We start from the raw sequence: 23,309 nt of genomic DNA, 5'->3' as shown, positions 1-23,309 counted from the left end.
GCTCCATACTTTCTTCATCCATTCTTCCATTGAAGGGCATCTAGGTTGTTTCCAGGTTCTGGCTATTACAAACAATGCTGCTATGAACATTGTAGAGCATATACTTTTGTTGTATGATAAGGCCTCTTTTGCCAACAAAATACACAGCCCTGTATGGTCACGCTGCCAGCCCTGGGAGCCAAATGATTCAGGGTGCAATAAAAAGCTAAAGCTCTTATAACTACCCCATAATTATTCTATCAACTCATCCAAAGCTCATCTCAATTGTTCCATTTTGCTCTAATTGGTCTGCCCACTAATTCTAAATTACTATGCTATTTGCTTTTTTAAAACAAGAGGGGAAAGATCAAATCCCATGCACGTTGAAAGAAAGGAAAACGTGGGTGTCTTGCAGCGGCCCTCCAGGCCTGTCCCTTCCTACAGACCAGCCTGCTGGTGTCCTGACAGATGGGGAGGGTGGACCCCACCCCTCAAAGTGCTTGTTTAATGAGGCGCTGGGTAATCACAGCTCTGCATTCAATCTGCCCTATTAAAGCCAAGGGTAATAAAACGGTGCAAGAGATACGCAATTTACAACCATCGCTGATTTAATGGCTTGTAGCTGGGTGAGGAGGCGGGGCCGAGTGTGTGTGAACGTCACCAAACATCAATTAGGAAATTACCCTCCAGCTTGTTAAAAGGTCACATGCCAAAAACTGTCCTCAACAGAAAAAGGCTGGGACATGCTACTCACATCTGTAATGGTCCGGGGCTGACAGACAATGGGGGACAGGCCATTTCCAGGTTTCTGGAATTCATTTTGCTGTTTTGTTGTTGTTGATGGTGTTGTTGTTTTGCAGTGCTTGGGAACTAAACCCATAGCCTCACACAAGCTACACCATCACTGCACCTCCTAGGAATATCTATTTATATGTATACATGTATAACATGTATGGATATGCGTATATGTGTATGATTGGTATATAGATGTTGGAATATTGTAATATTTGTTTATGTGTATACATGTATATATGGATATATTTGTGTGAGTGCATGAATTGTTTGTATGTATATATGCATGTATATGTTTGTGTGTGGGTATATTTGTGTATATGAATATACATACATGTGTATGTGAATATATGTGTATACAGTCATGTGTGTTTGTATGTGTTAATGTGCGTATATGTGTGCTTGTACATATATGGCAATTGTGTTTATAGGTATGTGCATACAGGTTTGAATATTCTTATGTGTACATGACTATGTGTATATGTGCATAAATGTTCATGTTCATGTGTATATATTGAGCTATATGATGTCCTATCAGTTCCATCTCTGAGCTTCTCAGTCTTTTTCAGTTCCTGAACATCTTTCTGCTTCATGAAAGGCAACTACTATTAATTAATTAATTAATTAATTAATTAATTAGAGGCACATCAATGACTTCCCTAAATAGGAAACACTATCAACCACTTCTGAGACTTCCCACCAGACCTGGCGGCAGGTTTCTAACCTCAGAATCTCCTCTAACAAGCAGCATCTCCCAAGGCGGTTTCATATGTTTAAGATGACAGGCGTTGGTGGCCTTCTGTAAAGTCCGGGATAAATCAGTTTAAAGATGAGCAAGTGTTCCCACCATGCGCTGCTGGCTGGTTCCCACTGTCAACTTGTCCCAACCTAGAGTCACCCAGACAGAGAACTCCAGAAGGGGTCGTCTAGACCAGGCCAGCCTCTGAGCATGTCTGCTGCAGGCTGCCTTAGGGAAGACCAAGACTGAAAGTCAATGGCACCATTGGCCAGGCTTTGGGCCTGGACTGTGTAAGAACAAGAACAGCTAGCTGAACAGTTGTCATGCACACATCCATTTCTCTCTACTGTGACTGCGGGTGCAAGGTGACCGGCTGCTTCAAGCTCCTGTCCCTGTGACTTCCCTACAGTGACAGACCATAACCTGGGAGTATGAACTAAAATAAAGCCTTTCTCCCCCAAGTTGCCTTCTGTCAGGATACTTTATTACAGCAACACAGAACACACACACACATGCCTGCACACATGTGCATACCATATGCATGCACACAAATGCATACGCACACACACGAGTACGCGCACACATGCATGCACACATGTGCACACACATATGCATGCACACATGAGTGCTCACACACATGCATGCACACATGTGCACACACACGCTGTAAGAGAACGCTGAACTGAAGCACCTGCCACTTTAACCACAGCTCGATTGCCAAACACTGAACTACTAACTAATTCAAGTTAATGTAGAGACCCACCAGCTGCTTGAAAGAGCAGGAGAATATTCTAGAAATGCATCTTGAGATTCCTGAGTGGACCCTGGAGATGAGGCTCTGTGAAAAAGCTTGCTTCAGATGCGTGGATGGCTTCTTTTCAAGTGACACATATTCAAAACAAGAAGAATCTCACCCAGGCTCACCAGGAACACAAATGCGGTTGGTAGCATTTCGGTTTCTTTTTCCATGGCTCTCCCAAGCTAGTAGTCAGGACATGGTCTCGAGTTCTCTATTTTATCTCATGAATGCATTCCACAAGTGTCTCGTGTGTGTGTGTGTGTGTGTGTGTGTGTGTGTGTGTGTGTGTGTGTGTGTTATGGGAGGATACATCCACATAAGTGTGCAGACGTGCATGCTTGTGCACTCCCGTGTTCACATGCAGAGGGCAGACTAGGACATCAGGTGTCTTCCTCAATTGCTCTCTGCCTTGAAAAAGAGTCTCGCACTGACCCAGAATCTTGCTATTTTATTTCAGCTTCTCTGCCTCCCAGTGCTGGAGTTATAGGCACATGTGGCCAAGCCCAGGCTTTTTCAGAGATGCCGGGGATTCAAACTCGTGTCCTCAAGCTTACACAATAACCCCTCTTACCCAGTGAGCCATCGCAACACTCTGGCCCCACTGTAACAATTCTACACAGAAGGGAGTGTAACAGTGCAGCTGGGTGAATAAACTCCAGCTCCATAAACGCTGCAGAAAATCTGGATTAGTCAAGCAATCAACTTGGGCTGAGGTCTCTGGGGTCACATCTTTAAAAGCCATTTTAGTTTTAGTGATAGCCTTTGCCTCTTCAAGTGAAACACCTGATGCTGGCCATGACCTCCTCAGAGGACAGTTCAGTATTATGTAAAAGAATTCTGATCAGAGAGTCCATTTGAAGGAATTTTGTTTCTGAGAAAATAGCCAAGTAGATGAAAAGTTGTTCAAGGATCTCAGAGGCTGCATAACAGGAAAAAAGCACATGTGGTTTTGGTTTTGGTTTCTTTTGAGACAGGGTCTCATGTAGCCTATTGGCTTAGGGTTTTCATTGCTGTGATGAGACACAATGACCAGGGCAACTCTTTTAAAGAAACATTTAATTGGGGCGATTCCCTTGCAGTTTCAGAGGTTCAGTCCATCACCATCATGCCGGGGGGTGGGGGGAGGCATGGCAGTGTGCAGACAGACAGAGCACTAGAACAGCTGACAGTCCTACATCTTGCAGGCAAGAGGAAGTCGATTGACAGTCACACTGGGGGAAGCTTGAGCAAAAGAAACTTCAAAGCCCACCCCCACAATGACACTTCCTCCAACAAGGCCACACCTCCTAATAGAGTCACTCCCTTTGGGGACCATTTTCTTTCAAACCACCACACTTACGTTGGTCTGAAACTCACTGTGTAATCAAAGATGAACTGATCCTTTTATCTTAACCTTCTGCATGCTGGGATTAGGGCCCTGTTTATGTGGTGCTGGGAACCGAACCCAGGGCTTGGTGTAGGCAAGCACCCTACCAAGTGAGCTGTGCCAGCAGCCTGCACAGTGTTCTCTGAAAGACAAGATGCTGCACACAGACAACACAACATCTGTGGGCATTTAGAGCCCATCAACAGTTTTTAAACCTCGAAGAATCCCCACTCTAGAAACGTCCATGGAGACAGAGGCAGGATATCCAACAGACACATAGAATGGACCCAGTTTTGTTGCCTATGAACCTGGGCACGTATAAAAGAGATGGAAATAAAAAAAATCTACCTTCCTTATTTTCTCTAGATGGCAGGATAAAGGGTAACCTTTGTTTTCATACCGTGGTATGCTTTACTTTGAAAGTGAACATACACTCACCAGAAAGCTAGGAAATGCCATTTAGAGCACACACACCTTTTACAAATGGCTTTGGAGAGCTATGAAAAGGAAACTGAGGCACTCAAGTGGGGACTGCAGGGTCGTTACCCAAGACTCTGACAGAAACGCAGTTGGGGAAGTGACACTGGGTGGTCATTAAGGTCACTTCCAACAAAGCAGCCAGCCCAGCCCTTCCCAGGATCCCCTAGGAGTCCATGGCCCTGTTTGTGGTAGGTAACACTGACTGTCATCTTCCTGGGGCCTAGATCACCTAGAAGACAAGTGTCTGGCAAGGACATGTCTAGACCAACCAGACTGGGGCAGACAACATCACTCCATATGCCGGGTTCTGAACCGAAAATGAAGGAGAAAGAGAGTGACCACCAGTGCTTGTCTTCCTCTTTCTCCTGGCTGGGGAGGGAGGCCGATGTGACCAGCTGCCTCACTGCCACCGCGATGTCCTCCCACAGTGAGCTGACTGCACCGACAGCCTCTGAGCCTAAGTCAACACCTCCGTCCTCAGGTCGCTAGGATTCTATCACACCAACAGAAAAGTAATGGGTTCACCACTGGAGCCTCACACCATCACCTCCCCCAGGTATCGTCCTTTGAAATGGACCAGTCCAGTGTCAACTGGAGTGCCTCAGTTTCCTCAACTGTCACCCATCTTCCGCTGTGGATATGCTCAGATTTAGGCAGCTGACAAAGAAAAAAAAACAAAACAAAACAACAACAATAAATAATAAAAACACCTCATGATTGTCCTTCCAGAATCAAATGGATCTCAGAGGAATTAAAAAAAAAAAAAAAGCCTGCTTCAATCAACCTACCAAAACCATTCGCATTCTGCAGAAGAAGAAAGAAGCCTGAATAACGGCTTTCAGGCTTTTTCATTAACTCACTAACAGATGCCTTCTGTGGAACTAAATCTAATAACCTGGCCTTCCCTCTAGGGTTGGGAGGAGAATAAATCAAAGTAATTATGTCTGGAAAGTCGCTAATGTGCAAATTTACTTTCTCCCACAATAAATTTCCCCAACACACAAGCATGAATACATACAAATTCACACAGCATACATTTCTTTTGATTTTTTAAAATCATATATACATATATATGCATATATGTACATACATACATACAAACACACACACACACACACACACAAAGCTTTGTGTGGTTCGTACACACAAGTTTAGTGCCCTTGGAGCCAGAAGAAGGCACTGGATCCCAGGACTGGAGTTAAAGGCCGTTGTAAGTTGTGTGATATGGATGCTGCAAACTGAACCCAGGTCCTCTGGAAAAGCGACAAGCACTCTCTCTCCATCCTGCTGCTTCCTTTGAAGTGGACCAGTCCAGAGCCAAAAAAACAGAATCCAAGAAGAGAGTGTTCCCCCATCTTTCTGCATGTCCTCAGTGAGGCTCTGATTCTTCTGAGCTTCAGTGAACATTTTTATTGTCGGCGTCTAACACAGTGCGGTTGTGATGTATAGAAGGGAGTAAGGCAATTCTTAGCCATCCTACTTTGCCACAAGCTAGGGCCCGTTGAGGAGCCTGGGGTGTAACTCAGCTGGCAGAGTGCTTACCTCACAGGCGTGAAGCCCTGGGTGCATCCCCAGTACCACATACACTACACCGCAGGTCCGGTACCACACAGCTGTAATCCCAGTACTCCAAAGACGAAAGCAGGAGGATAGAAGGTCAAGGTCATCCTGGCCAGCCTGAGCTGCTGAAATCCATCAGTTCTTTTGCTTAAATGCCATTGAAAACGTGTGTGCTGCTCTAGTATCCGAGCTGATCTGGAAGAGAGCTGCAGGAGGGAGCACCCTGAGACTGAGTCAGGAACTGGGGTGAGCCTGGCTGGGTTCAGAGCAAGGTTTAGCTGTATATATGTTGAGCACAAAGCCACAATCTTGGGGCCAGAGAAATGGCTCAGCAGTGAAGGGCTCCTGCTACCCTTCAAGAGGACAGGGGTTCGGTTCCCAGCACCTACATTAGGCGGCCCACACCTGCCTGTAACTCCAGCTCCAGAGCATCTGACATCCTTTTCTAGCCTCTGAAGACCTCCACATACACGTTGGCATAAACACACCTGTACACACAAATAAACATTTAAAACCCGAATGATCAGGATCTATGTCTCCGACATGCCCAAAGCCCTGCGCTTCTGTGCTTGAGAGTCTGCAGGTAGAAGATGCTCATCTTGGCTAACTCCAGCCCCTGCTGTTATAGTGGGGTGCACCATGAACAAAGAGACTGCTCCCTTCCCCACTTCCCCTGCTCACGTCCAGACAGTGCATGACAAGCCTCAAACGCTGTGAGGTTCCCCGTGAACACGTCAGCCAGGCCGGTGTTGATGAACTGTTTCAAGGCAAAAACAACGCAGACAGAAGTACAACTCGGAGTCCTTCTTCCACCCCACCATCCACGCTTTCACCAGTCCAGTCTCCTCCGCCACCCTCCTTTGTTTTAATAGGGTGTGAATCTGCCGATGTTAATCCCATAATAGAGAAGTGTGTACTTGATTCTGACCGTGCTCACCACGGCCGCAGACAATTGCATCTCTGGAAAAGCAGAATGGCTGGCTCATTGTGAGCAAAGCGAGCCAGGCTTTGTGTCGTCTTTTGTTTGCGGGCCCTGTCCCTTGCTTTAGTTACTCATGACATTAAGCAAAGCAACCGAATCCTTCCTGCAGCTGTGCCCGCTCAGCGAGGAGCGCCTGGGGAGTGGGCCAGGCTGCACGTGCATATAAACTAGGTGAGCTTAACATTTCCTGCATATGCTCCTCATTCCCGCGTGCGTTTGGGGCTGGCAGCATTTCTAGTCCCCGCAGCCACTCCACGAACAATCAAGATTGCAGATCGGTGGTGAACAACCACCCACCGTGCCTGGGGACCGGCAGGTCTCAGGTCTATTTCACACTGTGGCCCAAACATCTTTCTTTCTTACCCAAAATGCAGTCAGGGCTAGGACACACACTAAAAGATTTTAAAACTCGTGGCCTAACTGTCTCTGGGTGTGTTCATGTGTATGTGTTTGTGTGGGTGCATGGGGAAACCGTAGGCAATTCGAGTGTCTTTCCTCAGGCATCATATACCTTAGCTGGTTTTTGTTTAAGATTTTACACTGTAATTACGTGTACATGTGTCTGGCTGTGGGAATGTGCTTGTGTGTGCAATGTGCCTGTGGAGGCCAGAAGAGGGTCTAGACTCCTTTGGGGCAGGAGTCACATAGCCCGCCTTGTGAGCTGCCCAATGCGGATGCTGGGAATGATTCAGGTCCTCTAAAAGATCGCATTTGTTCTAACCACTGAGCAATCTCCTCAGCCCTCACTTCGTTTAATTTTAGCTTTTCTGAGACAAGGTTTCTCACTGACCTGAACATACCAGATAGGCCAGGCTAGGTAGTCCGAGAGCTCCAGGGATCTTCCTGGTCACCTCCCCAGTGCTGGGATTGCAAGCACATACCACCACGCCCAGCTTTTTAAAAGGAGGCTTGCAGGCTAGAATTCGGGTCCTCATGTCTGTGTGGCAGCATAACTTGCCAACTGAGCTATCTCTCCAGCCCTTGTCTCTTATTAAAGAAAAGTAAACCCTACATCGCAGACACAAGATTCATAATCAAGTCATAAGAAGTGTTATTGCTTAAAATAACAAAAACTGAAGCAATTCAGACCTCCCGATAGACTGTTAAATAGTGCCAATAACTCTGACGTCACTAGAAAGAACAGATTGGGGATATAAGAAAGAGATTTGGGAAATGTTCTTGGCTTTGAGTTGGGAGAAAAGCAGGTTACAGGGCAATGTGTAGAGAAAGGTCTAAGTTTCATTCTCACGCCCAGCTACACGTGTGTGCAAACAGCATATATCTGCCTGTTCTACTTGATGTGCGCAGGAAATATGCTGGAAGTGCATTGCACCAAAAGCCCATGGTGATTGCCATTCACAGAGAAGGGTAGAGGGATGAAAAGGGTAGCCATGGGTGCGGGAACGCTTTAAAGTCTGTCTCCACTTTAAGGCCGTTATTCTTCCCATGTGCACCGCAGCAGTAATTGGCGACACAAATGAGACATATCCTTTTTTTTCCTTTTAAGAAACAATACGGAGCCTCCTGCATTCACAGTCACGTTAGTTTTCTTGGCTAGCAAGCCAGCTGAGCTCACAGCATTAATTATAACCAGGGCACTTCACCCCGAGGCTTAATAACTCACCCATGGCTTCCCAGTTCTCTTATAATCACAGTTTCCTCCAGAGGCTCATGAGGCCCCAGCTGTGAGGCCCCTTACTCCTTAGGTCAAGCCTCGGCAACTCATTTTTCTGACTCTCAAATGCAGTCAGCGGGTTCCTCCTTAAGTGCCCTGTGGCTAACTCTGTCTAGGAATGCCAAATGCCCACACAGGCTTCTTGTAGTCAACCTCAGTATATCTTAAGTCTCTAAGAAGTGGCTGCCCTTGACCCCCAGCTTCAAAGACACACTCCCAACCCACCTGTGGTGTGGGAGGTCCTTCTGTCTATGTGTTGCTTTTATTGGTTAATGAATAAAGAAACTGACTTGGCCTGATAGGGTAGAACAGAGCTAGGCGGGGAAAACTAAACTGAATGCTGGGGAAAAGAAGGTGGAGTCAGGAGAAGCCATGTAGCCCTGCTGGAGACAGATGCCAGAATCTTACCCAGTAAGCACAGCCTCGTGGCAATACACAGATTAATAGAAATGGGCTAAATTAATATGTAAGAGTTAGCCAATAAGAAGCTAAAGCTAACGGGCCAAGCAGTGTTTTTAAATAATATAGTTTCTATGTGATTATTTCGAGGTTGAACAGTCAGGAACAAACAAATGACTCTCCTTACAACACACCTGAGAGTGCTATTTCCCAGCTCTCCTTACCCCTGCACACGTTGCCACACTGGCTACCTTGTCCTTTTGGGTCCATGGGAATGGAGCTTGTTGCTCTCATTCCCTCCAAATGTTTTTATAAAGTGCTTGGCACAGACAGACAGTCAAGTTGGAGTTGAATACACAAGAGTCTACTGTTAGAAAAAGAACCTCTTGGGGCTAAGGCTCCGTTGATAGTGGTGTTTGCCTAGCGTGCATGGAGGTGGTGGTCTGAATGAGAATGACCACCATAGACTTCTGTATTTAAATGTATGGTCCCAGTTTGTGGAACTGTTTGGGAAGGATTAGTAGGTGTGGGCTTTGTCTCTCGGGATGGGCTTGGAGGTTTCAAAAGCCAAGTGCCATGCCCGTTGTACTCTCTGCCTCCTGCTTGTGGATAAGACATGATCTCTCAGCTACTGCTCCAGCCACCTGCCACTTTGCTGTCATAAAGTCTAACCTTCTAAGATCATAATCCCAGCTAAACTGTTTCCTTTATATTGCTTTGGTCATGTGTTTCATCACAGCAATAAAAAAGTAATGGAATGAGTTTATGGGTTCAGTTCCTATCAATGCATAAACTGGACATTGTAGTACATAGTTGTAATTCCAGACCTTGGGAAGTGAAGACAGGAGGATCAGGAGTTCAAGGCCAACCTTGACTACATAGTGAGTTTGGGGCCAGCCTTGGCTACATCAGCCTATCTCAAAAAGTAAAAATAAAAGGAGCAAATGTGTTTCTTGGTTGAAGACGCTGCAGAGTAAATGTTGGGAGAGGCTATCATCCAAGCCCCAAACCTCTCTAAACGAACAAACAAACAAAACTAGGAGGAGAGAAACACGTCAGCTCTGGCTGTTCAATCACCCCCAAGAGAGTCACAGAAAGGGGGGGGGGCTTATACTCTTCATTTAAAGCTTGAGCAACTTTCTCCCCAAACTTGGTTTTGTTTGGTTGTTTGTCATTGAGACAGAGACTATTATAGCCAAAGCTGCCCTCGAACTCACTACACAGCCAAGGATAACTCAAACTTCTAATCTCCCTGCCTCCACCCCCTGAGCGCTGGGATGGGATTGTAGACAACACTACCATGTCTTATTTCATACATATTTTGGGGGATGACATTTCAGTGCTATTGGGAAGCAAGACTACATACCCTTTTCTCTAACACACACACACACACACACAGAGAGAGAACTCACCAACACATGCTTAAGCCTCATGCCTGTCCTGGCAAGGTTTTCCTTTGACTCTGAAAGGCTTTTGACAATAGAGGCCATCCCCTTCTTCCTTCAGGAAGACAGGACCCTCTCTTCAAGTCAAGTGAGCTCAGACTATCCCAAAAGACTTCTCCTGCCTCACATCCCAGACACTGAGGGTCCCTGGGAAATCATCTCTTCCTCTCTTCTAGAGCGGCTCCTGCTGTTGACAGAACATGTTCAGGCACTAGAGAATGGAGAGTCCTCCCCTAGCCAGTTGGATTTAGGGCCAGGCCAAGCACCCCGCAAGAAGCTGGGGAAGATGCGAGGCTCCGGGGCCAGAAGCGACCCACCGATCTGTCACCTCTCTGGAGAATCCATTACTTACCTATTTATTTTAGGCGGGCGGCATATGCCACAGCACTCGTGCCGCAGTCAGCGAACAACCTTCAGAAGTCAGTCTCCTCCTTCTACCGCATGGGTCCCCGGGCTTGAACTCGGGCCAGCAGGATTGGCGGCAAGCACCTCTACCTGCTGGGCCATCTCACCGGCCTGGCATCAACTACTTTTCTTTTTTAGATTTTGGCATTGTTCCCAAACTTCACACACAGGCTAGCTGATGCCAGGCATCGAAAGGGCAGGCGCCATTGGAGCCATTCTGTTAACCCGGAGTTCTCACGCCAAGTCATTTGCTCAGCAAATTGAAAAAGAGAGCAGCATTGTTTCCCCGGGTGTGAACCGGTGTGCCCTGTTTATTTCACTTGGAACCCGCACGGTGCATCTCCAGGCCTCTAAGAACACCCATTTCAGAACACTCAGATCCACACACGCTCTGACACACTGCTGAGCATCCTGCTAGCCGCACACACATTTGGAACTGGAGAGCAGCGTCTTTGGGCTGTGTTGCTGACTCAGTTGAGGAAGGAAAGCCTGTAGAAGTGAGCAATGCCCCCCATCTGCTGCCACCTCTCACTCTGAAGGAGCTGGCCCGGGGAGACAGCTGGGCCTGGGGAGCCTGGGTGGGGCCCCACCTGTGCAGCTCCCATACGTAAAATGTCAGAGGCTTCCCAAAGAGCACCAGGCTGTACCTTCTGTGGCAAGCATCCCAGCGGCCCTGGCAGATGACAGCAGCAGGAAGCTGTCCTTCCTGTGGCCTTACAAGGTGCACGGGGCTGAGAATGGCTAAGACAGGCATGAAATTCCCAGTGTGGTTCAGCCTTGCCAAGTCTTATGTAGTATACCCCCCCCATCCTCTGTAATCAGCACCTCCTGCTTCCCTTGATTCTCTTCTCTTGTCTGCAAATCTCTTGCACTTTGATATTGCTTGTTTGTTTTTGAGGCTGGGGTTCCCAGGGCATAAGGCATATTTAGCAACTGCTCTAAGGCTGACTCTACTCCCAGCCTCTTGCCTCTTCGCCTATCATAAAAGAGTCTACTGGTTAGCAGTGGTCTAAACTTGCAAGGGTCCTGTTCTAGTTTCCTTTCTGTTACTGTGACAAAACTCTCTGGCCAAAAGCATCATGGGAAGAAAGGGGTTTATTTGACTTACATTTCCAGGTCACAGTCCATTCCTGAGGGATGCCAGGGCACGAACTCAAGGCAGGAATTGTGGAGGAAACCTTGTCGCTAGCTCATTGTCTGGCTTGCTTACTTGTTCATGCTTACGTAGCTTTTTTATACAGGTCCTAGCAGGACTCCCTACCTGATGGGTGGTGCTACCAGCAGTGAGATGGGCCCTCCAACATCAATTAACAATAAAGACAATCTCCCACGGATACACCCGCAGACCAACCTGACCTAGGCAATTCCTCCATTGATGCTCCTCCTCTCTGATGACTCTAGATGTCAAATTGATAGCTAAGGCTTCTCAGGGCCACACTGGGTAAAAAACTATTTTCTTAGGGGCCCGTGAGATGGCTCAGTGGGTGAAAGCACCTTTTTGCAAGTCTGAAGTCCTGAATTTAATCCCCAGAACTCAGAGGTGCTAGTTAGTTTCATGCCAACTTGGCACAAATCATAATCATTTGGGGAGAGGGACTCTCAGTTAAGAATATGACCACGACAAACTGGCCTGGGGGCGTTTTTGTTTGTTTGTTTTATTGATAACTGATGTGGGAGAAGAGAGCCCAGATTACTGTGGGTGGTCCCTCCTCTGGGCTGGTGGTTATAGGAGCCATAAGAAAACAGGCTGGGCCTAGCTGGGTTCTGCAGACACTGGGACTGCAAGATGGTGTCAATCGTGTCACTGAGAGACAAGCTCGCGGAGGCTAAACTTGGAGAGCTTCCAAGCTTGATATTGATGCAGGATTTCAGCCCAGTGGCATCATGGGAGCCTTTCAGAGAGATATCATCAAGCATGGAACAAGTACATCAACATGTTCGAGTATATCAACATGTGGAGGGACAGCGTTGCAGGCCTTAGCATGAGGCTAGCAGTCTATGTGCTTCTCAGCAATGGCATTTCCTACAAGTAACTCAGACATTAGCGTGACATAAGTACCACTGAAGAGGAGTCAGCTTCAGGGCAACGCATGCCTGAGCATAAACACCTGCCAGCTCCAGCCAGGAAGAATTCAGTTGTGGTTGAATCTTAATGCCTTGGCTGAAAACTGAAAGGGGACTGGCTCGTGTTAGAAAAAAAGGAAGGAAGGAAGAAAGGAAGGAAGGGAGGAGAGAGGGAGGGAGGGAGGGAGGGAGGGAAGGAAGGAAGGAAGGAAAGGGAGGGAGGAGGGAAGGAAAGAAGGAGGGAGGGGAAGGTAAAAAGGAAGGGGAAGAAAGAAGAGAGAAAGGAAGGAAGGAGGGAGGCAGGGAGGCAGGGAGGGAGGGAGGAAGGAAGGAAGGAAGGGAAGGGAAGAAGAAAGAGAGAGAGGGAGGAAGGAAGGAAAGATGAATCATGACCTCTGCAACAGCTCCTATTTCTAGTTCCTGCCTTAAGTTCCTGACTTGACTTCACGGAATGACCAATGATCTACAAACTGTAAGGTGAAATAAACCCTTTTCTTCCTCATGTTGCTTTTGGTGGTGTTTTATCACAGTATAAAAACCTTAACTAAGACAGTAACCACATAAAGGTGGAAGAGAAGGACCAACTCCACAGAGTCGTCCTCTGACACCCACATATATGCCATGGTACATGCAGGACCTCCCCCCCATCATACACACAATAATAAATAAAAATAAGTTTACAAAATTGATCACTCAAGAACTGCCCCATTGAATAGTAACTGAAAAAAAATCACACAAAATTCTCATACTATTTCAGCTAAGTTTGTGATATTGTGGTGGGCCACACTATCTTGGACTGCACCCCATGTGGGTTGGACATGCCTGGAAGGAAGTAAACATCTTCCTCCTTCACTTGTCCCCAGCCCCTCTCCTGGAGGTCTGGTCATCTGCTTACCCATCCCCTTTGTGTCCCTAAATATGTCTGAACAAGAGCATATAAATGTAAAATCCATCTATAAAACAATCTAGAGGAGACCATGTCCCCTTTCACACCGTGCTCTCCCTACTCACTGACACTGGAGATTACCATGTGAGTGGACAAGTAAGTGTGTGGCTCTTCTGAGCAACTTCATTGCCATCCCCTGGCTCCCAGCCAAGCTCACCATCCTCTCTCTCATCCATTGGCCAGACGGCTTCCCAGAGAGCTGTGAACGCCCATCTGCCTCTGCCTACCAGCAGCTCTACAGTTGCAGATGCGTGAGACCACATGTGGGTTTTGACATGGGTGCGGGGCTCTGAACCCATCTACATGGTGGCACTTTCTCAGCAGAGCCCATCCTCCCAGCCTCGTACCCGCCTCTCTTCATCACTCTCTGACTTCTTGGACCCTCTCCTTCCGTTATTGATGGCACTAATACCGGATTGGCTGTCTGCATCTCCTCCCCAATCTCTTTTTAACTTCAATCCCAGACAGAGCATCCAGCCAACACCTGGTCAGATGCAAATCCCTGTCTATTGATCCCAGCCCCAATCATCAGTCTAAATCTGTACCAACCAACAAAACACCTAGAGAACCTGGTCCTTAGCATCTCACATCAACAACTGCCCGGACAATCAAGACTTCTAGCCTGTCTTGCTGTTCATCGCCCTTTCACACCTTCTAGACCAATTTAGATATTTGGACAACTCATTCTGTCAACTTGAAACAACTTAGAGTCGTCTGGAAAGGAAGTGTCAGGTGAAGAACTGCCCAGATCAGGTTGCGGTATGGGCATGTCTGTAAGGGACTGTCTTGATTGTTAAATGATGTGGGCAGTCCCAAAAACAGTGAAGGAGGGGACCTCCACTGTGAAAGAGAAGAGAAGATGGGGAGGTATGAAGAGACGTCTCGGTAATTACGTGTGCTTGCTGTTCTTGGCAGAGGACCCAGATTCTATTCCCAGCACTCACATGGCCGCTCACAACTGTCTGTAACTTCACTTCCGGGGGATGAGCACCTGAATGTGTGCATTCACGTCCCTCTGCTCTTGGCTGTGGGTATGATGTGGCCAGCTGGGTCAAGCCCCTTCCACTGTGACATCTCAGACACAAAAGATGGCAGCCTCCCCCAGCTGCCTTTTTTTAAGGTATTTTATCACAGCCACAGAAATGAAACAGGGACAGACACTAACGATTCTGAAAACTCTCCCCTTTGCAAACAGACTCAACTCCCTGACTCTGCCTTCTCTCCTAGCACACACTGAAAACCTCAATCTAGGTGAAACTCGTGATCTCCTGTGAGGGTAAATTGAGGATCTTGAATCAAATAAGAGACACACCCCTGGGCAGGTCTGTGAGGGCATTTCTAGTGGGGGTTAATTGAGTGGGAGCCCCCTCCCCCAGAGTAGCAGGCTCTTAGCACCTCCAGCCCAGGGAGTCAAAGGCCCAGGAAAGGACAGCATACTGCCCGGCTTCACCTCCTGCTGTTGAGTACATCTCTTCACAGTCTGCTGCTACCACCACTACCCTCCTCAGCTGACATCAGACTCAGCTTCTTTAGTTTGCAAGTGTGGACTGAAGATCAGCAATTAAAAATTTTCTGGGCTTTTCGCACCAGACTGGGCAGACCGGGGTGCATTGGGGAAAGGCAGTAAAGATAGACTCGGGGCCACCAAAATGATCAGTGTTGCATTACGGGAAGAAAGCTCAGCACACCCCTGAATGGATTTGACCAAGAGTGAGCCAAAATCTGAATTCTCCATTTCTCTCTTGTGGCTTCGGTCTATAGTTTGTGGTTTCTGGCTTGTTTATATTCCGTCTCTCGTGTGTATGTCTGAGCTGTCCCTATTGCCTGTGTCCCTGACAAAGGCCTTTGCTCTGTGGTTACTGAACAACACAGAAAGAATCACATGGAGAAGGAAGGAGGCAGATTTCATAGAAATCTTTGAAAGAACTTTGTTGTTGTTGGAATATTTATTTCTTCATGTCTACATGGGAGTGTTTTGCTTGTGTGTGTATATATGCACTGTGTACATGCCTGATGCCCTTGGAGACCAGACGAGGGAGTCAGAGCCCCGGAACTGGAGTTACAGACAGTTATGATCTGCTGTATGGGTGCTGGGAATCAAACCTTGGTCCTCTGTAACTCTGGAACTGGAGTTACAGACAGTTATGATCTGCCGTATGGGTGCTGGGAATCAAACCTTGGTCCTCTGGCGGAGCCTCTGGTGCTCTTTACACTCCAGCACCTTTAACAGGACTTTACAAAGGATTAAGTCACTGCCTCTGACTTCAGCTGACCCCAAAGCACCCAGTAGATACCAGTACTTCAAAATGAGCTGCCAGTTATAGCCATGGTATTTTCAATATTTATGTCAGGTATTTGTTGTACAAGATTTTTCCAACCTGTTGGTTGTTCTCAGCAAATGAACATCATAACACACACACACACACACACACACACACACACACACACACACATACAGAGAGTGCTTTTGAGTTAGGAGCATGGAAGAGTACATAATTTGAGATTAAAGCTATAAATTATCTTAGGCAGTAAAAGCTGATAACATGGGAAATTCAAGGGAAGTGAGGTTGGCTATTACGTTGTTCCCTTTATGGCAAGTTAAACAGACTAAGTAGACAGCAGGCTATCAGGCCGAGTCCTAAGTAACCTCAAAGTGTATTATTAACTTGGCTATGAGGTCCAGCAAACGTTCCCATCTTTCTGAGTGTAAGGGATATCTTCATAAAAATGGTGTCACTACCCTGGGCATTCACAGATCAGGCAGCTGCAGTGCTCAGCCCTCTAGCAGGCAGGTGGCCGGCCAGTGGTGGACTACCCAGCTCATGCCATGTAAGCTAACCCAGGGAACACTCTGTGTCACACATGTCCGTCCGGTCACTGCTGCTCCTCTGGAGAACTCTGCCTGACACACCCTCCTTCTTCCAAAGGAGACTGATGGGGGCTGCAGAGGTGGCTCAGCGGTTAGTGCTCACACCGTTCCTGCAGGGTCTGCCCCCAGCACCCACACTGAACTCCTCATACACCTGCCCGTGACTCCAGGTCTAAGGGCTCCAACACGCTCCTTACTTTTGCAGGCATCGGACTCATTCATGTGCTGTTTCTCAATACAGGAGCACACACACACCACACACACACAATTTAAAATGGTTAAAATATATCTAGTTTTAAATTAACCAACTCAATTTGAAGTTTTTTCAAAAAAAAATACTAATTGGCAGGATTTTAGGATAGTGCTTTGGGAAACAGTATGAAGTTTCCTCGGAGGGGGAAAGAGTTTAAAAGGATGGCCTATCAATCCCAGTTGGTGTAGGTCTAGAAGAACCGAAAACTTGTTCTGAGAGAGAGGCTCACGGTTATACAGCAGACTGGGGCCTGACCACAAAGGTGCAGAAACAGTGGAAATGTCCATGGATGGGTGGGTGTGGGGCCGATACACCGCATGGAATATTACTCAGTCTGTGAAGACAAGGAAACGGTGTCACACTCTACAAGATGGATAAGCCTGGAGAGCCCAGTGATGAGAACTGCGTGTTGTAGAACACAGTCCTCTGGGAGTCACACGGCCCTTGAATGCATTCACATGGCAGATCACAACCACCTTGAACTCTGATGCTTTCCTCTGACCTCCAAGAGTACCAGGCACACACGTGGTACACACATGACACACACAGGTGTGACATGTTGTCCTCTTGAACTCTCAGGACCTTTGATTCTGTGCAGGAAGGAAGCCTGCACTAACAGAGTCATTAGTGCTCTGTAATGAAGGCAGTTGGTGACGTGTGTCCACCCCACAGAAGCAGAGAGCCCCGGACACTGGAGCGCAGCCTGCAGTCCAGACTATGGGATGCTGCTACCAACATTTAGGGTGGGCCATCCCATCTCAGCTAACTAGACCAGTTCCCTCACAGACACCCTCACAGACCGACTCTGGTAATTCAAGAGCTTTCCAAGTTGATAGTCTTCATCACCGTGGCTTAGTCATCTACAGGTTGGCCATGATCCTGTAAGAAACCCCAATTGCTCTCACTGGTTCACGCCATATCTGGAGTGGACAGACATTTGTTCTCCTCCCCAGGAAAGCTCACGCCACATGGTAGAGCTGCATTTATGAGTTCTGTAATGAAATCGGAGGCATGAAAACAGAAAGTAGCATGGTATTGCCGGGGCCTGGAGGAGAAGAAAAGGGAATAGTCCGGTATAGACTCTCTCTCCTGTGAGGGGACTTCTTACCCTTTGGGCTAAGGTCAGTGCAGTTATGCAGGATGGCAAGGCTGATTCACAAGGACATGAATACGTCTACGACCTTGAGCTATGCGCACATAGAAGGGGTCCGTTTGAGGGCTGGGAGGATGGCTCATTGGGTAAAATGTGTGTTACAGGAGCATGAGGACAAGAGTTCAATTTGCAGAATGCTTTTAAAAAAATATGAGGTGCAGTGGCTCATACTTGCAATCCCAGGAACAGGAGGTAGAAACAGGCAGATCCCTGGGGCTCAGTGCTCAGTCAGGTGACTCTACTTGGTGAGCTCCAGGCCAATGAGGTTCCCTGACTAACAAGGTGAATGGCATCCAAGGAACAATATCCAAAGTCATCCTCTGGATTTCACACACAGGCAAGCACATGCATGCACACTTGCACATGCATGAACATATGCACCAAAGAAAGTAAACCAAATTTTAAGCTATATGAGCTTAGTAAGGTTTTTTGTTGTTGTTGTCGTTTTGTTTTTTAATTCAGCAAAAAGAAACTATGGAGACAGCACACTGTGGAGAGGCAGAAGCATCACGCCCTCGGTTTCCACATGGCCAAGGACCAGCGGGTATTTACCTTCTACACCGGTAATTTCAAACACAAGGTTCACACTGAGGCTGTGATTTCCAATCAGAAAAGTAAGAGAACTGGGCTTCTTAGAAAAGCCAGTGGCTAGAACTCAGCCTCTCTGACATTGCTCTCTAGAAACTAACTGGAAGCCAATGGTTTTCCTAACTCTATTCCTCAATGCTTGTTTGTGCGTATTAATATGCAGATATATTCCCAGCCGGCTGTGAGCTCATGAATTTTTAACCAGAGATTAAAATGTTAACTAAAGCTGGTGATATGGGGGATTATGAGTATCACTTAATCCTTAAATTAGGAATCTCCAAGTGAGCTCCTGATCATTATCCAATGAGCAACCACCCAAAGATTCTCAGGGCAGGCCTTTACCATTGCATTGTGGGTAACAGACATTTTTTTTAATGCACTAATTTTTTTTATTTTTAAATTGTTTTTCATTTTACATACCAACCCCAGTTCCCTTTTTTTCCCCTTCTCCCACTCCCCTACCCCCATACTACTTCCCCATCCACTCCTCAGAGCAGGTAAGGCCTCCTGTGGGGAGTCAACAAAGTCTGACATACCAAGGTGAGGCAGGACCAAGCTTACCACCCCTGCATCGAGGCTGAGCAAGGTATCCCATCATAGGAAATGAGCTACAAAAAGTCAGTTCATGCACCCTGGATCATTTCTGGCCCACTGCCAGAACCCCCCAAACAGATCAAGCCACACAACTGTCACCCACATTCAGAGGGCCTAGTTTGGTCCCATGCAGGTTCTCCAGCTGACAGTCCAGAGTCCGTGAGCTCCCACTAGCTGGGGTCAGCTGTCTCTGAGGTTTTCCTCATCATGATCTTGACTCCCTCTTGTTCATAGAATCCCTCCTCCCTCCCTCCAACTGAAGAGCAGGAACTCAGCCCAGTGCTTGGCTGTGAATCATTGCATTTTGGATGTAGGTTCTATGATGACAATTAGGGTAGTCACTAATCTGATTATAAGGGAAGACCAGTTCAGGCACCTCCTCCACTATTGCTAGGAGTCTTAGCTGGTGTCATCTTTGTGATTCCTGGGAATTTCCCTGGCACCAGGTTTTTCCCTAACCCCCTAATGGCCCCTCTATCAAGATATCTCTTTCATTGCTCTCCTTCTCTGTCCCTTCCCCCACTAAGCAATCTCAATCCCTCATGTTCCCAACCCCATCTCATCCCTTCCACCCCTCCCTCCCAGTTTATCTGGGAGAGCCGAACTATTTCCTCTTCCTGGGGTCCTCCATGTATGTGCCTCTTAGGGTCCTCCTTTTTACCTGACTTCTCTGGAGCTGTGAACTGTAGTCTGATTATCCTTTGTTTTACATCTAGTATCCACTTATGAGTGAGTACATACCATGTTTGTCTTTCTGGGTCTGGGTTACCTCACTCAGAATGATTTTTTTTCTAGTCCCATCCATTTGCTTGCAAATTTCATGATGTCTTTGTTTTTTACCACTCAGGAATACTCCATTGTGTACGTCTTCCACATTTTTGTTATCCAGACACAGTTTTTAGTGCATCTATCTGGGGATCTTTAAAAACAGTGAAACCAGGACTGGTAAGATGGCTCAGTTGGGAAAATGCTAACCACACACACATGTAAGAACCTGATTTCCATCCCCAGAATCCTCCTTCAGAAAGCCAAATATGCTGCCCCTGTATGTAATCCCAGCACCAGGGAGATGGAGCCAGGAAAATCCCCGAGGCTAACTGGTCAGCTAATTTAGCATATGAGTGAGCTCTCAGAGGGTTTGGAGGGAAGAAAGGTAGGGGAGGAACTAACATAACTATATTATAATCTCAAAAAAGAAATGAAGGTTTTTATAATTTAAGAAAGGGAGACCCTGTCTCAAAAAATAAGGAGTCTCACCTGAGGAATAACCTGAGGTTGACCTCTGCCCTTTACATACATAAACACACACACACATACACACACACATGAACACACACACATGAACACACATACACACACACACAAAATAAAGTTGAAAACAGTAAAAGCAAAGACAGTTCTTACGAAGCTTGGCCTGGGGAAACCTGCAGGCCACCTGGTGAGTGCTCATGGAGATTCTGAGGCCTCAGAAAAGCCACGGTAATTTCTAGCTTTGTGACTAAGTATTTACAAAGAGCATTTTTAACAGAAAGAAAATAAGATTTAAAAAAAATCAAATTAGAAACCAGAACTCAGCTTCTTTTGGAGACATAGCTCAAACCTGGAATTATTAGCTCTGACTTGGAGGGAACGCGAGCACAAAACTTTCTCTTTCTAGTCCTAGACCGAATTCAATTCCAGGCCCATATAAAATTCTGAATTTGCAAAGGAACACAGTACAAGAAATAATTTAATAGTTTAGCCAATTATGAATAAAATATCCTGATATCAGCACACAATCAAATTTCTGTGCATGTGTGTGTGCACGTATGTAAGGGTACACACACAAATGTATGAATATGTGTGGGTTTCATTCCTCAGGCACCAATTCCATTGTCTTTTGAGGCAGGCTCTCTCACCGACCTGGAACTGACTGACTAGGCTAGGCAGACTGGCCAGTGAGCCCCAAGGACACTCCTCATCAGTTCACGTGACAAATGCACCATCACATCCAGAGTGCGCATGTGCGCGCGCATGAGTGTGTGTGCACGTGTGCATGTGTATGTGTGTGTCAGGGCTCCATGCTTACTTGGAGAGCACATCACTCACGGCCATCTCTCTAGCTCACAGTGGTTTTTTTTTTTTATTAATAAACTGTAGACATTCTTCTTACTCTCTGGAGTCTGTGGTGTATTTTACCCTTACACTTCATCTCCATATCAGGTTAAAGCAGGGCAGCAAAGGCAAACTGGGCAACACAGCTGCAGAACAGGGTTGCATGTTACTCTAAATGGTGCCTAGCTCTTGACCAGGGACAGCGAAGCTCTCAAGACTTCTTCATGGCAGTTTTATTGAAGTCCTCAAACCCCTTCGTAATAAATTGGGTGGGGACATTAGTGCCTCTCAGGTTACAGAATCATCAATTGAAATTTTATAAAATTAAAATTTCTACTATCCGTATTTTTACCAAAAGATGAACTTACTTTCAAGATTACCTTGATCCCAATGGTAATAATCTTTGATGTCACAAATCCGATACTTCACATTTGCTTGATGCCCATTGAAGCAAATGGTGCACACATGCAGAAAAGCTTGGGTTTGCGGATTTTTGTTTTCTCTTTTCAATCTTTTTTTAAGGGATGTATTCTATTATTTTATTTATTTGGTTTTTTGGGGCAGGGTTTCTCTGTGTAAGAACCTTGGTTGTTTTGAACTCACTCTGTAGACCAGGCTGGGCTCAAATTCACAGAGATCCTCCTGCCTCTGTCTCCCAAGTGGTAGGATTAAAGGCATGCTCCACCACCGCTTGGTATATGTTGATATTTTAAAATTATTTTTGTCTATGTCTGTGTGGGTGTTTATGTACATGAATGCAGGTCATGATGGAGGTCAGAAGGGTGTATTGGATCCCCTGAAGCTGGAGTTTTAGGGGTTGTAAGCCACCTAATGTGGGTTCAGGGCCACTGCCAGGCTAGTGTGTGATTTTAGCAACTGAGCCATCCCTCCAACTCCCTGCTTTCTTGCTCTCATTAATGAATCTGGATGCTGTCAACTTTCAGGAGTTTCTGCATTTCAACTCACCCAGCCTTAAATATGTCACTGCCTGAATTCCCAACACCGAAGACATAGCTCTGCCTGTTGGTTTGGTGTTGGCACCGACTCAGTACCTTCCCCCCTGGCACCCTAGAACCACACAGAAGAGCATTTGTTCATTGATGTTCAGTCATCTGAAACCTACAGAAGCCAGGGGCAATACTGCACGTCCTGATATACAGGCACACACACACAGACACACACACACACACACACATAAACACGTGTATCCACAATCACACATATACACAGGTATCTATGTGCGTGTGTGTGTAGGAACATATGTGTCCATCATGGAAATTCTATAGAGGAAGAATGTTTCTTTTTCTACTTTACCAAATGAGGGGCTGAAGTATGATGAAGTCCCAGAGCTAGCAAGTAGTGATGTTCAAAGTGGTGCTGAATTTCTATGTGTGTTTGTGCATGTTTTATATGCATAGGTGTGCCTTATACCAGGTCTTTTAAAATAAAAGAGCAATGGACATACCACCCTGAATGAGTCCAATCTTGTCTGATCTTAGAAGCCAAGCTGTGCCAGGCTGTTTAGTACTTTGATGGGAGACCTGGGAATACCAGGCACTGCAGACTTAACAAAACAAACAAATGAAAACACTTTACTTTGTGAAGGTTGGAGGTGGTGGTGCACGCCTTTAATCCCAGAACTTGGGAGACAGGGACAGGCAGATCTCTGTGAGTTTGAGGCTAAGTCTAGTCTACAAAGTGAGTTCCAGGACAGCCAGGGCTACACAGAGAAATCCTGTTGCAAAAAACATCATCATCATCATCTTAAATTAATATTCATAGTTTTTGTGTTGAGCTATTAATTATAGAAAATATGACAGACAAAACAACAACAAATCTGACTGCAAGATATGTCTTGGTAATAAAGGACTAGTCTAGCACTTGTGAGACCCTGAAAGAAAATGGAGACACCAAGGAGAGAGAAGGGGGAGAAAGGAAGCAGGGGAGGAAGGAAGGAGAGAAGAAAAGAAAACAGAGGAGGAAGGGAAGGAAGATAAATGAGTAGGGGGAAGATAGGTTAGTGGTTAGCTGGATGGATGGATGGATGGATGGATGGATGGATGGATGGATGGATGGACGGACAGGGTATAGATAGGTGCATGAACGTGAGACTGGATAAATGGATGG

General features: G+C 46.4%; 1 protein-coding gene and 1 pseudogene across 1 annotated transcript in view; one reads left to right on the top strand and one right to left on the bottom strand.

Annotated features, from left to right (window-relative positions):
- Nucleotides 1-23,309, bottom strand: part of Tmem163 (transmembrane protein 163) — a 184,207-nt gene that overhangs the window by 45,083 nt on the left and 115,815 nt on the right. The window lies entirely within an intron of this gene.
- LOC101983497 lies at nucleotides 12,408-12,666 on the top strand (annotated as a pseudogene).

Source organism: Microtus ochrogaster, chromosome 6, assembly GCF_000317375.1.
Source record: "Microtus ochrogaster isolate Prairie Vole_2 chromosome 6, MicOch1.0, whole genome shotgun sequence".
Classification (NCBI taxonomy): domain Eukaryota; kingdom Metazoa; phylum Chordata; class Mammalia; order Rodentia; family Cricetidae; genus Microtus; species Microtus ochrogaster.
Note: the sequence above shows the minus strand (reverse complement) of the source record. Positions and strands in the feature narration are given on the sequence as shown.